Source organism: Eubalaena glacialis, chromosome 11 (genome assembly GCF_028564815.1).
Source record: "Eubalaena glacialis isolate mEubGla1 chromosome 11, mEubGla1.1.hap2.+ XY, whole genome shotgun sequence".
Taxonomy (NCBI): domain Eukaryota; kingdom Metazoa; phylum Chordata; class Mammalia; order Artiodactyla; family Balaenidae; genus Eubalaena; species Eubalaena glacialis.
In genome coordinates, this window is record NC_083726.1 from 58875038 (window position 1) to 58888733 (window position 13696).

At 40.9% G+C, this 13696-nt stretch overlaps 1 pseudogene; it reads left to right on the forward strand.

Annotated features, from left to right (window-relative positions):
• Nucleotides 1-1480: 1480 nt before the first annotated feature.
• On the forward strand, nucleotides 1481-13447 carry LOC133101667 (thymidylate synthase-like; annotated as a pseudogene).
• The last annotated feature ends 249 nt before the right edge of the window (nucleotides 13448-13696 follow it).

Below are 13696 nucleotides of genomic sequence, written 5' to 3' on the forward strand. Positions count from 1 at the left end.
AGACCTAAATAGAACAGAAAAGGCTGAGTAAAAGAGAATTTCACTTGCTGATGTTTTGAGCTGGGACATTAGTCTTTTCCTGCCCTCAGACTGGAACTTTCACCATCAGCTATCCTAGTCCCCCAGCCTTTGATTCAGACTGAAACTGTAGCACTGGTTCTCCTGGATCTCCAGCTTGATGACTGCAGATCTGAGGACTTCTCAGCCTCTATAATTATGTGAGCCAATTCATCATCATCATCATCATCAAAATTTACTATATATATATATTTATATATATACACACATACATACACAATTGACCCTTGAACAACATGAGTTTGAACAGCATGGGTCCACTTATATGGGGATTTTTTTCAATGAATACTATAGCACTAAACAGTCCGAGGTTGCTTGAATTGGGGATTTGGCACTGAGGATACAGGGGACTGACTGTGAAGTTGTACTTGGATTTTTGACTGTGCAAGGGTCGGCGCCGACCGCATTGTTCAAGGTCAACTGCATGTTGCATGTATGTGTGTATATAAAAATAAATGTGTGTGAGTATGTGCATATACATATATGGTTCTGTTTCTCTGGAGAACGCTAATACAGAACTAAAAAAAAACTTAGTAGAGCTAGCACATGAAATGTATGTTTGGGAATAAGAAAGGTAGAGGGAAAGAGACTAAGTTGGAGAATTAAGCAGAGTTCATATACTGAACACTTTATCTCAAAGGGAATGTGAAACCATGGGAGGATTTGCATTTAAGAAAGGACACGTCGGCTGTTTCATGAAGAGTAAATTGGAGGGGGCAAAACAAGAGTCAGGGAGACCAGTTAAGAGGTTGTTGCCATATCCCAGACAACAGGCTCTCTCCATAGCACCCACATCAAGACATTTTGAGGCTCCTTCATGGCCTTCATCCCTTCTGCCTTGAAGCATAGATACTTATGCGCATGCTTTCTCTCTTCTTCCGGAACAATCTCCTTAAGGGTGGGAACAAAGTCACATAGCCTGATAATAACAGCTAGCACTTAACACTTAGGATATACTAAGCACACTGTATACATAACATCTAATTCCACAATAACCATGCAAGATAGCTATTATCCCCCGTTTACCAATGAAGAAACTCAAATTCAGAAATATTTGCCAAATAAGTATATGCACCAGCCCACACAGCTGGTAAATGGTGGCACTTGGATTCCCACCCAAGTCAGCCCTGCCCCAGATCTCTCCAAGCTCCTGTAGTGATCAATAAACACACATACAGTTGAGTTGCAAGATGTCTGAGTCCAATCTTATCAAACTACAGATTTTTCTTTTGATGTGTGTTTGCCTACAGAGGGTGGAAAAATAATTTACCCATATTTCAGGGTTGTTGTTTTTTCTAGAGTACTCTATATCAGGGGGCGTTTTATTCTCACAGTGAATGTGAAAGTGCAATTTGAGGATTTTCGATACAATAGTATAAGTACTGAGTGGACTTGACCGGCAATGTCGGAAGAAGAAGAAGAGGATGCTGGAACCAAAGAGGAAAGTCAAGGCCAGCCAAGAGCATCAGTGGCAGGCTCTATGCAGTTCCAGGAAACATTAAAGGCTGGCATCACTCCCCACTTAATCCATCATGTGACTGAGCCGCAACCCCAGTGATTTTGAGAAAAAAGAATCAGCAGAATTTTGCAGCTTTAATAGAATGTATAAGCAACTAAAATTTTCAGGGAAGCCTTCACTTCATTACCTCAGCAGTCATACCCTGACCTTGTGGCCGCTCTTTGTGAAAAACCCTTTTATGTTTTTTCACATAAGTGGAATTAACACTTATATGGGGATTTTTTCCCTCCATGGCATGAACTCACAGTAGACGAATGCTTCAGTAGATTACAAGTAGTTTTTCAATGTCACATTTCTATAACAGTGTTACGGAACAAAACTAATTGTCATCCGGATTGGAGGCAATTCTATTCACAGCAAGATAAATTGGATTTCTAAACTGTGATTTCCGTTGTGTTACCTCTATGTATCATGAAAGTTATCCTGATGTGCCCAGCAGTCAGGTTACTTACTTATACAGTGAGGTCCAGCTTTATGCTGAATTCATCATCTTTCGCTTCCCGAGGGAGGACAGAAGCACAACGCAAGCATAATTTTAGACCACCATCTAATGGAAGGGGTTAATGAGGATATACTACTCTAAATATCAGTATGAACATTCAAAGACTAGAACAAAACAGTCCATTCCCTAAGAAGATTAGACATCACTGTGAATTATCCAATTTATCACTGTGGAGTTTTGTGTGTATGTAAAGCCCTCTCTCTCTCTCTCTCTCTCTCTCTCCTTTTTTAATAATACTTTTTAGATATATGCAAACAGTATAACTATTTCAGAATGCAAATCATCATTAATAAAAACATCCCATCTTGCAATTTGTAAATTTGGACTCCACTAATCTTTTAATATATTGGGCAATGTCTTGGGTGGCACTTTCACAATCTATAAAAAAAATAAGATTTTCTAAGTGAATTAAAAGATTAAAAATATTATGGAAAACAAGATGGATAGTGCAAATGTTCATACTGCTGTTATCAAAAGGCAAACAGGAGGTAGTAAAGCTTAGGACCACAGACTTTATAGAGTCAGTCCTTCTGGGTTCGAATCTTGTCTCACCATTGTTGTGATCTGGACAAATTACTTAACCTTACTGTGCCTCCATTTTCCTATCTGTAAAATGCAGATCATAATAATACACACTTCATAGTAGACTGCCATGAAGATTAGAGTTAACAATATACTTAGAGAAGTTCCTGTCACACACTAAACACACAGTGGTACAACTTATTACTACTATTAGTATTATAATCTGAAAGCATCCTTTTTTTAAAACAAATAAGTTATGAACTACTCATAGTTCTATCTCAGTCACTCCAGCAGATTTCCTTACAATCTCTAGCAGGCAGTATCATGTTGCCTCATTCACATTACTAAGTATCTTTGAAAATAAGAACACTGCAGTCCTAAAAAAAAAAAAAATTTCTAGATTTCAGTTTTCCCCACTTATTTTCTATTGGTGGTATTTTTCTATATTTAAAGTAAACCTAAGCTATCCAGCAAATACCTTGCTCCTTTATGTCCTGTCAGATCCTTACAGGATCTTGGAAAATATGACTACCTGCAACATTCCCCACTATGAGGACACAAGATAAAATTCCTTTGTTTTTGGCATGGATCATTTATGTATATGGTAAATCATACTTACGTTTTATTTGCTAAATGCTAAAGGGAAAGGAGACATTAGACTCTAAAGTGTTTCAGAAAGAGGTAAAATAAAAAAGAGAATGCAAAAAAGTAACATTTTCCTAGTTCACTTGGATTAAATAGAATCTATAAATACACAAGGTGAGGTTTTCACAAGCAGCAAGTTAAAGAAGCTATATCCATATTTTATCGATGCAAAACTGCCAAATGATTTTTCCTAAAATTTAAATGTTTCTATCTAACAAAACTGATTTTCCTGGGTCCAGGGAGGGTGCATTATTCATCCAGGTAGTATCTAGCAAATATAGAGTGTACAATAATTATTGACCTAAATAAATTTGAATGAGCACATAGCACAGCACTGGGCTCAAGGGAGGCATTCAAATATTTTTCGAATGAATGAACCAGAGGAAGATTGATGGAAACTGCTTCCAGGTGACCTGTCTTGCAGGTTGTAATCAAGATTAAGAAAGAAATATAGGAGGGCAGAATGGATACCATCCGAAAATAATACACACACGTACGTATCTAACATATGCATTCACATACACAAACTGAAGCAATCTCAATAATTAACATTCAAAAGTAACAGGAACTTAAACTACAGAAGAAAGACCAGCAATTCATATAGATAATGACAATATTAAGCAAATTGCCTTGGTTCTAACCCACCATTTAAAATAGGCTTGATCAGTTCTCGAGGCAGAAAATTTCCCCAATTTATATAGTTTTGGCTTTTAAATCTGACAAAAGGAAAGAAAGTTTCTGAAATGTCTGAGATCTAAACTCCTGTATCCCCTCTCAACAAATTCAAGTCTAGGGTAACCATGTGTCAGTGTCATTCCCCATCACTGGACCTGAGAGCTGAGTTCAGTCCTCCCATTTGACTTTTTTTTTTCTTTTTTAACATCTTTACTGGAGTATAATTGCTTTACGAAGGTGTGTTAGTTTCTGCTTTATAACAAAGTGAATCAGCTATACATATACATATATTCCCATATCTCCTCCGTCTTACATCTCCCTCCCACCCTCCCTATCCCACCCCTCTAGGTGGTCAAAAAGCACCGAGCTGATCACCCTATGCTATGCAGCTGATTCCCACTAGCTATCAGTTTTACACTTGGTAGTGTATACATGTCCATGCCACTCTCTCACTTTGTCCCTGCTTACCCTTCCCCCTCCCCGTGTCCTCAAGTCCATTCTCTAGTAGGTCTGCGTCTTTATTCCCATCCTGCCCCTAGGCTCTTCATGACCTCTTTTTTTAGATTCCATATATATGTGTTAGCATATGGTATTTGTTTTTCTCTTTCTGACTTACTTCTCTCTGTATGACAGACTCTAGGTCCATCCACCTCACTACAAATAACTCAATTTCATTTCTTTTTATGGCTGAGTAATATTTCATTGTATATATGTGCCACATCTTCTTTACCCATTCATCTGTCAATGGACACTTAGGTTGCTTCCATGTCCAGGCTATTGTAAGTACAGCTGCAATGAACATTGTGGTACATGACTCTTTTTGAATTATGGTTTTCTCAGGGTATGTGCCCAGGAGTGGGATTGCTGGGTCCTATGGTAGTTCTATTTTTAGTTTTTTAAGGAAACTCCATACTGTTCCCCATAGTGGCTGTATCAATTTACATTCCCACCAACAGTGCAAGAGGGTTCCCTTTTCTCCACACCCTCTCCAGCATTTACTGTTTGTAGATTTTTTGATGATGGCCATTCAGACTGGTGTGAGATGATGTCTCATTGTAGTTTTGATTTGCATTTCTCTAATGATTAATGATGTTGAGCATTCTTTCATGTGCTTGTTGGCAATCTGTATATCTTCTTTGGAGAAATGCCTATTTAGGTCTTCTTCCCATTTTTGGATTGGGTTGTTTGTTTTTTTGATATTGAGCTCCATGAGCTGCTTGTATATTTTGGAGATTAATCCTTTGTCAGTTGCTTCATTTGCAAATATTTTCTCCCATTCTGAAGGTTGTCTTTTCGTCTTGTTTATGGGTTCCTTTGCTGTGCAAAAGCTTTTAAGTTTCATTAGGTCCCATTTGTTTATTTTTGTTTTTATTTCCATTTCTCTAGGAGGTGGGTCAAAAAGGATCTTGCTGTGATTTATGTCATAGAGTGTTCTGCCTATGTTTTCCTCTAAGAGTTTGATAGTGTCTGGCCTTACATTTAGGTCTTTAATCCATTTTGAGTTTATTTTTGTGTGTGGTGTTAGGGAGTGTTCTAATTTCAATCTTTTAAATGTAGCTGTCCAGTTTTCCCAGCACCACTTATTGAAGAGGCTGTCTTTTCCCCATTGCATATTCTTGCCTCCTTTATCAAAAATAAGGTGACCATATGTGCATGGGTTTATCTCTGGGCTTTCTCTCCTGTTCCATTTATCTATATTTCTGTTTTTGTGCCAGTACCATACTATCTTGATTACTGTAGCTTTGTAGTATAGTCTGAAGTCAGGGAGCCTGATTCCTCCAGCTCCATTTTTCGTTCTCAAGATTGCTTTGGCTATTTGGGGTCTTTTGTGTTTCCATACAAACTGTGAGATTGTTTGTTCTAGTTCTGTGAAAAATGCCAGTGGTATTTTGATAGAGATTGCATTAATCTGTAGATTGCTTTGGGTAGTATAGTCATTTTCACAATGTTGATTCTTCCAATCCAAAAACATGGTGTATCTCTCCATCTATTTGTATCATCTTTAATTTCTTTCATCAGTGTCTTATAGTTTTCTGCATACAGATCTTCTGTCTCCTTAGGTAGGTTTATTCCTAGATATTTTATTCTTTTTGTTGCAGTGGTAAATGGGAATGTTTCCTTAATTCCACTTTCAGATTTTTCATCATTAGTGTATAGGAATGCAAGAGATTTCTGTGCATTAATTTTGTATCCTGCTACTCTACCAAATTCATTGATTAGCTCTAGTAGTTTTCTGGTAGCATCTTTAGGGTTCTCTATGTATAGTATCATGTCATCTGCAAACAATGACAGCTTTACTTCTTCTTTTCCGATTTGGATTCCTTTTATTTCTTTTTCTTCTCTGATTGCTGTGGCTAAAACTTCCAAAACTATGTTGAATAATAGTGGTGAGAGTGAGCAACCTTGTCTTCTTCCTGATCTTAGTGGAAATGTTTACAGTTTTTCACCATTGAGGATGATGTTGGCTGTGGTTTTGTCATATATGACCTTTATTCTGTTGAGGTAAGTTCCCTCTATGCCTACTTTCTGGAGGGTTTTTATCATAAATGGGTGTTGAATTTTGTCAAAAGCTTTTTCTGCATCTATTGAGATGATCATGTGGTTTTTATTCTTCAATTTGTTAATATGGTGTATCACATTGATTGATTTGCGCATATTGAAGAATCCTGCATTCCTGGGATAAACTCCACTTGATCATGGTGTATGATCCTTTTAATGTCCTGTTGGATTCTGTTCGCTAGTATTTTGTTGAGGATTTTTGCATCTATGTTCATCAGTGATATTGGCCTGTAGTTTTCTTTCTTTGTGACATCTTTGTCTGGTTTTGGTATCAGGGTGATGGTGGCCTCGTAGAATGAGTTTGGGAGTGTCCTCCCTCTGCTATATTTTGGAAGAGTTTGAGAAGGATAGGTGTTAGCTCTTCTCTAAATGTTTGATAGAATTCACCTGTGAAGCCATCTGGTCCTGGGCTTTTGTTTGTTGGAAGATTTTTAATCACAGTTTCAATTTCAGTGCTTGTGATTGGTCTGTTCATATTTTCTATTTCTTCCTGGTTCAGTCTCAGAATGTTGTGCATTTCTAAGAATTTGTCCATTTCTTCCAGGTTGTCCATTTTATTGGCATAGAGTTGCTTGTAGTAATCTCTCATGATCCTTTGTATTTATGCAGTGTCAGTTGTTACTTCTCCTTTTTCATTTCTAATTCTGTTGATTTGAGTCTTCTCCCTTTTTTTCTTGATGAGTCTGGCTAATGGTTTATCAATTTTGTTTATCTTCTCAAAGAACCAGCTTTTAGTTTTATTGATCTTTGCTATTTTTCCTTCATTTCTTTTTCATTTATTTCTGACCTGATCTTTATGATTTCTTTCCTTCTGCTAACTTTGGGAGTTCTTTTTCTTCTTTCTCTAATTGCTTTAGGTGTAAGGTTAGGTTGTTTATTTGAGATGCTTCTTGTTTCTTAAGGTAGGATTGTATTGCTGTAAACTTCCCACTTAGAACTGCTTTTGCTGCATCCCATAGGCTTTGGGTCACCGTGTTTTCACTGTCATTTGTTTCTAGGTATTTTTTGATTTCCTCTTTGATTTATTCAGTGAAATCTTGGTTATTAAGTAGTGTATTGTTTAGCCTCCATGTGTTTGTATTTTTTACAGTTTTTTTCCTGTAACTGATATCTAGTCTCTTAGCATTGTAGTCGGATAATATGCTTGATACGATTTCAATTTTCTTAAAGTTACCAAGGCTTGATCTGTGACCCAAGATGTGATCTATCCTGGAGAATGTTCCATGAGCACTTGAGAAGAAAGTGTATTCTGTTGTTTTTGGATGGAATGTCCTATAAATATCAATTAAGTCCATCTTGTTTAATGTATCATTTAAAGCTTGTGTTTCCTTATTTATTTTCATTTTGGATGATCTGTCCATTGGTGAAAGTGGGGTTTTAAAGTTCCCTACTATGATTGTGTTACTGTTGATTTCCCCTTTTATGGCTGTTAGTATTTGCCTTATGTATTGAGGTGCTCCTATGTTGGGTGCATAAATATTTACAATTGTTATAGCTTCTTCTTGGATTGATCCCTTGATCATTATGTAGTGTCCTTCTTTGTCTCTTGTAATAGTCTTTGTTTTAAAGTCTATTTTGTCTGATATGAGAATTGCTACTCCAGCTTTCTTTTGATTTCCATTTACATGGAATATCTTTTTCCATCCCCTCACTTTCAGTCTGTATGTGTCCCTAGGTCTGAAGTGGGTCTCTTGTAGACAGCATATATACGGGTCTTGTTTTTGTATCCATTCAACCAGTCTATGTCTTTTGATGGGAGCATTTAATCCATTTACATTTAAGGTAATTATCGATATGTATGTTCCTGTTACCATTTTCTTAATTGTTTGGGGTTTGTTTTTGTAGGTCTTTTCCTTCTCTTGTATTTCCTGCCTAGAGAAGTTCCTTTAGTATTTGTTGTAAAGCTGGTTTGGTGCTGCTGAATTCTCTTAACTTTTGCTTGTCTGTAAAGGTTTTAATTTCTCCATCAAACCTGAATGAGATCCTTGCTGGGTAGAGTAATCTTGGTTGTAGGTTTTTCCCTTTCATCACTTTAAATATGTCCTGCCACTCCCTTCTGGCTTGCAGAGTTTCTGCTGAAAGATCAGCTGTTAACCTTATGGGGATTCCCTTGTATGCTATTTGTTGTTTTTCCCTTGCTGCTTTTAATATGTTTTCTTTGTGTTTAATTTTTGATAATTTGATTAATATGTGTCTTGGAGTGTTTCTCCTTGGATTTATCCTGTATGGGACTCTCTGCACTTCCTGGACTTGATTAACTATTTCCTTTCCCATATTAGGGAAGTTTTCAACTATAGTGTCTTCAAATATTTTCTCAGTCCCTTTCTTTTTCTCTTCTTCTTCTGGGACCCCTATAATTCGAATGTTGGTGCATTTAATGTTGTCCCAGAGGTCTCTGAGACTGTCCTCAATTCTTTTCATTCTTTTTTCTTTATTCTGCTCTGCAGTAGTTTTTTCCACTATTTTATCTTCCAGGTCACTTATCCGTTCTTCTGCTCAGTTATTCTGCTATTGATTCCTTCTAGAGAACATTTAATTGCATTTATTGTGCTGTTCATCATTGTTTGTTTGCTCTTTAGTTCTTCTAGGTCTTTGTTAAACGTTTCTTGTATTTTCTCCATTATATTTCCGAGATTTTGGATCATCTTTACTATCATTATTCTGAATTCTTTTTCAGGTAGACTGCCTATTTCCTCTTCATTTGTTAGGTCTGATTGATTTTTACCTTGCTCCTTCATCTGCTGTGTTCTTCTCTGTCTTCTCATTTTGCTTAACTTACTGTGTTTGGGGTCTCCTTTTCATAGGCTGCAGGTTCATAGTTCCCATTGTTTTTGGTGTCTGTCCCCAGTGGCTAAGGTTGGTTCAGTGGGTTGTGTAGGCTTCCTGGTGGAGGGGACTAGTGCCTGTGTTCTGGTGGATGAGGCTGGATCTTGTATTTCTGGTGGGCAGGTCCACATCTGGTGGTGTGTTTTGGGGTGTCTGTGACCTTATTATGATTTTAGACAGCCTCTCTGCTAATGGGTGGGGTTGTGTTCCTGTCTTGCTACCTGTTTGGCATAGGGTGTCCAGCACTGGAGCTTGCTGGTCATTGAGTGGAGGTGGGTCTTGGCATTGAGATGGAGATCTCTGGTAGATTTCACTGTTTGATATTACATGGAGCTGGTAGGTCACTTGTGGACCAGTGTCCTGAACTCGGCTCTCCCACCTCAGAGGCACAGGCCTGATGCCAGGTCGGACCACCAAGACCCTGTCATCCATACAGAAAAAGGGAAAATATATATATATATCGTTGCTCCCAAAGTCCACTGCCTCAATTTGGGATGATTCGTTGTCTATTCAGGTATTCCACAGATGCAGGTACATCAAGTTGATTGTGGAGATTTAATCTGCTGCTCCTGAGGCTGCTGGGAGAAATTTCCCTTTCTCTTCTTTGTTCGCACAGCTCCTGGGGTTCAGCTTTGGATTTGGCCCCGCCTCTGCGTGTAGGTCGCCTGAGGGCATCTGTTCCCCGCCCAGATAGGACGGGGTTAAAGGAGCAGCTGATTCGGGGGCTCTGGTTCACTCAGGCCAGGGGGGAGGGAGGGGTAGGACGCGGGGCGAGCCTGCGGCGGCAGAGGCCGGCGTGACGTTGCACCAGCCTGAGGCGCGCCGTGCGTTCTCCTGGGGAAGTTGTCCCCAGATTACGGGAGCCTGGCCGTGGCGGGCTGCACAGGCTCCCGGGAGGGGAGGTGTGGATAGTGACCTGTGCTCGCACACAGGCTTCTTGGTGGCGGCAGCAGCAGCCTTAGCGTCTCATGCCCGTCTCTGGGGTCCGCGCTGAGAGCCGCGGCTCGCGCCCGTCTCTGGAGCTCGTTTAGGCGGCGCTCTGAATCCCCTCTCCTCGCACACCAGGAAACAAAGAGGCAAGAAAAAGTCTCTTGCCTATTCGGCAGCTCCAGACCTTTTCCCAGACTCCCTCCCGGCTAGGTGTGGCGCACTAGCCCCCTTCAGGCTGTGTTCACGCAGCCAACCCCAGTCCTCTCCCTGCAATCCAACCGAAGCCCGAGCCTCAGCTCCCAGCCCCCGCCCGCCCCGGCAGCTGAGCAGACAAGCCTCTCGGGCTGGTGAGTGCTGGTCGGCACCGCTCCTCTGTGCGGGAATCTCTCCGCTTTGCCCTCCACACCCCTGTTGCTGCGCTCTCCTCCATGGCTCCAAAGCTTCCTCCCCCGTCACCCCCACCCCCGTCTCCGCCCGCGAAGGGGCTTCCTAGTGTGTGGAAACCTTTTCTCCTTCACAGCTCCCTCCCACTGGTGCAGGTCCCGTCCCTATTCTTTTGTCTCTTTTTTTCTTTTTTCTTTTGCCCTACCCAGGTACGTGGGGAGTTTCTTGCCTTTTGGGAGGTCTGAGGTCTTCTGCCAGCATTCAGTAGGTGTTCTGCAGGGGTTGTTCCACATGTAGATGTATTTCTGATGTATTTGTGGGGAGGAAGGCGATCTCCACGTCTTACTGTTCCGCCATCTTGAAGCTCCTCTCTCACGTGACTTTATTATTCCGAAGATTTTCAAGATATTTGAAAGCCCCTCAAACTCTTATTCTTCTCAGCCCCTGCCCAGTCCAGCCAAGATGGCAGACAGTTTCCAGAACGGTTATGTCAAGGATTGAAATGAGGGGGGATTATCTCTTTCTACCGAGACTAGTGTATCCATCCTATGGAAGACGATAAATAGAAAGGGATAACCTATATTTTAATCAAGGGTGCTGTTCTCCATAGTAGAAATATGCATGAAATTTCCCCCAAATTTTATTTCATATGCCATCATTTGTCAACACTGATTTCTGTTCATAAATCAGCTTCACTGGGAAATGTCCATTTAGGATAGTCTATTTAGGCATTCCAAATAGCCCAAAGAGAAGCCATTTACACATTCTGCTGTAGCCCCAAGTAAGGTCAGTTCCACTGAGGCATATTGTAAAATTAAAAAAACATTTAAAAGGCATTGAAAAAAGTTCATAATCAGAGGAGCTAATATGTACATTCACAGAGGAGATGTAAATGTTACACTGAGATTTGTCAATTTGTCAAGGAAAATAACTCAGGGCCAGAAGGAAGAAATTCTTATCTGCTAAGGCTGACCAAAGTAAGGGGAAGCAGCCCAGCCTACCTCTGCCAACAGTGCTTTGCCCACAGCCATTAAAAACGCTGGGTGGAATACTGAAAACACCTTTTTTTTAAGGCGTTTATGGGCTCACCAAGAAAATTAAGAATCCTCAGAACCCAAAAATCAAGAGAAAGTGGAAACACAGAGAAGTAGAGCCCCAACGTTGACATTTACTCTGAGGGCATTTGCCCAACTCCAGAGTCCTTGAACTTCATTTTCTGACCTTAAAGATCATAAGGGTCAATCTAAAGTCAGATGTCCTATAGGAGATCTCCTCCCTCCATAAAGTGGAACCACAAAAAGCCACACTCACAATGTCAGGGTGAACAAGAAATCAGCCACAGCCAAAGGAGGCAGCAAACAAAATTGCCTGCCCGGCCCTAAATGTTGTCACTAGATAGAGGGGGGGGAAATTCTCCCTCGAGAATTCTTAACACAAGCTGATTCTTTCCAAAGTTTGTAGCCCAAACACATAATACCTTGGACTGAGAAACCTTAAATAAATGCTTCAGGATAAAACGGTCCCACATTGGTAATGCCCCCAGACATTTGGCAGAAACAAATGAAAATCCTAAAAGAACCCACCTTCAACGTAGGCCTCAAAAATTCCCATGGGTAAAAATTATGAAGTCGGAGTCAAAAATCCCAAACCGCGGGAAGGATTTAACTCACCGTGAAAGAGTCAGCAGAAACAGCAGATGACATGAACTAACTTATAAACTTCAGATATTGGAAGAAACCTACAAGTATGTTTACTATGTTTAAGAAATAAAAGGGGAGATTGAAACTGTGACTAAGAAGAAAAAGACTTTAGTGGTCACAGGAAGAGCCGGGGTCTCCTGAGAGACGGCAGGAAAAGAGGCACCGGAAGGGGCAGGGCCACCTCGCCCGCCGCCGTCGCCGTCGGGTCCCGGCATCCCCCAGGCTCCGAGTTGCTGCCATCCCCACCCCCAGGGAGCTGCAGTACCGGGGTCAGATTTAGCACATCCTCCGCTGCGGCTTCGGAAGGATGACCACACCCGCACCGGCTCCCTGACGATGCTCCTCTCACAGGCGCACTACAGCCTGAGAGATGAATTTCGTCTGCTGACAGAAAAGTGTTTTCTGGAAGGGTTTTTGGGACGAGCTGTGGTTGATCAAAGGCTCCACAAATGCTAAGGAACTGTCTTCCAAGGGAGTGAAAATCTGGGATGCCTACGGGTCCCGAGACTTCTTGGACAGCCTGGTACTCTCCACCGGAGAAGAAGGGGATTTAGGCCCAGTTTATAGCTTTCAGTGGAGGCTTTTGGTGGCCGAATACAAAGATGTGGATTTAAATTTATTCAGGTCAAGGAGTAGACCAACTGCAAAAGGTGATTGACACAATCAAAACCAACCCTGAAGACAGAAGAATCATTCTATGTGCTTGGAATCGAAAGATCTTCCTCTCATAACCCGCCACCCTGCCCCTGTGCCATGCCCTCTGCCACTTCTACGTGGTGAACCATGAGCTGTCCTGCAGCTGTACCAGAGGTCAGGAGACAGGGGCCTGGGTGTGTCCTTCAACATCGCAGCTATGCCCTGCTCACCTACATGATCGCACACATCACAGGCGGGAAGCCAGGTGACTCTGTACACACTCTGGGAGATGCACACATTTACCTGGATCACATTGAACTGCTGAAAATGCAGCTTCAGGGAGAACCAAGGCCTTTCCCAAAGCTCAAAATCCTTGGAAAAGTTGAGAAAATCTATGACTTCAAGGCTGAAGACTTTCAGATTGAAGGCCACAGTCCCCATCCCACTATTAAAATGGAAATGGCTGTTTAGAGTGCTATTTTTTTTTTTATTGAGGTATAGTTGATTTGCAGTGTTTGAGGTGTACAGCAGGGTGATTTGGTTGTGTATACTTTTTCAGATTCTTTTCCATTGAAGGTTGTTGCAGGATGTTGAATATGGTTCCCTATGCTGTGCAGTGAGCCCTTGCTGTTTATCTATGTTGTATATAGTGGTTTGTATCTGTTGGTCCCAAATTCCTAATTTATCCCTCCCCCACCTTTCCCCTTTGGTAACCATAAA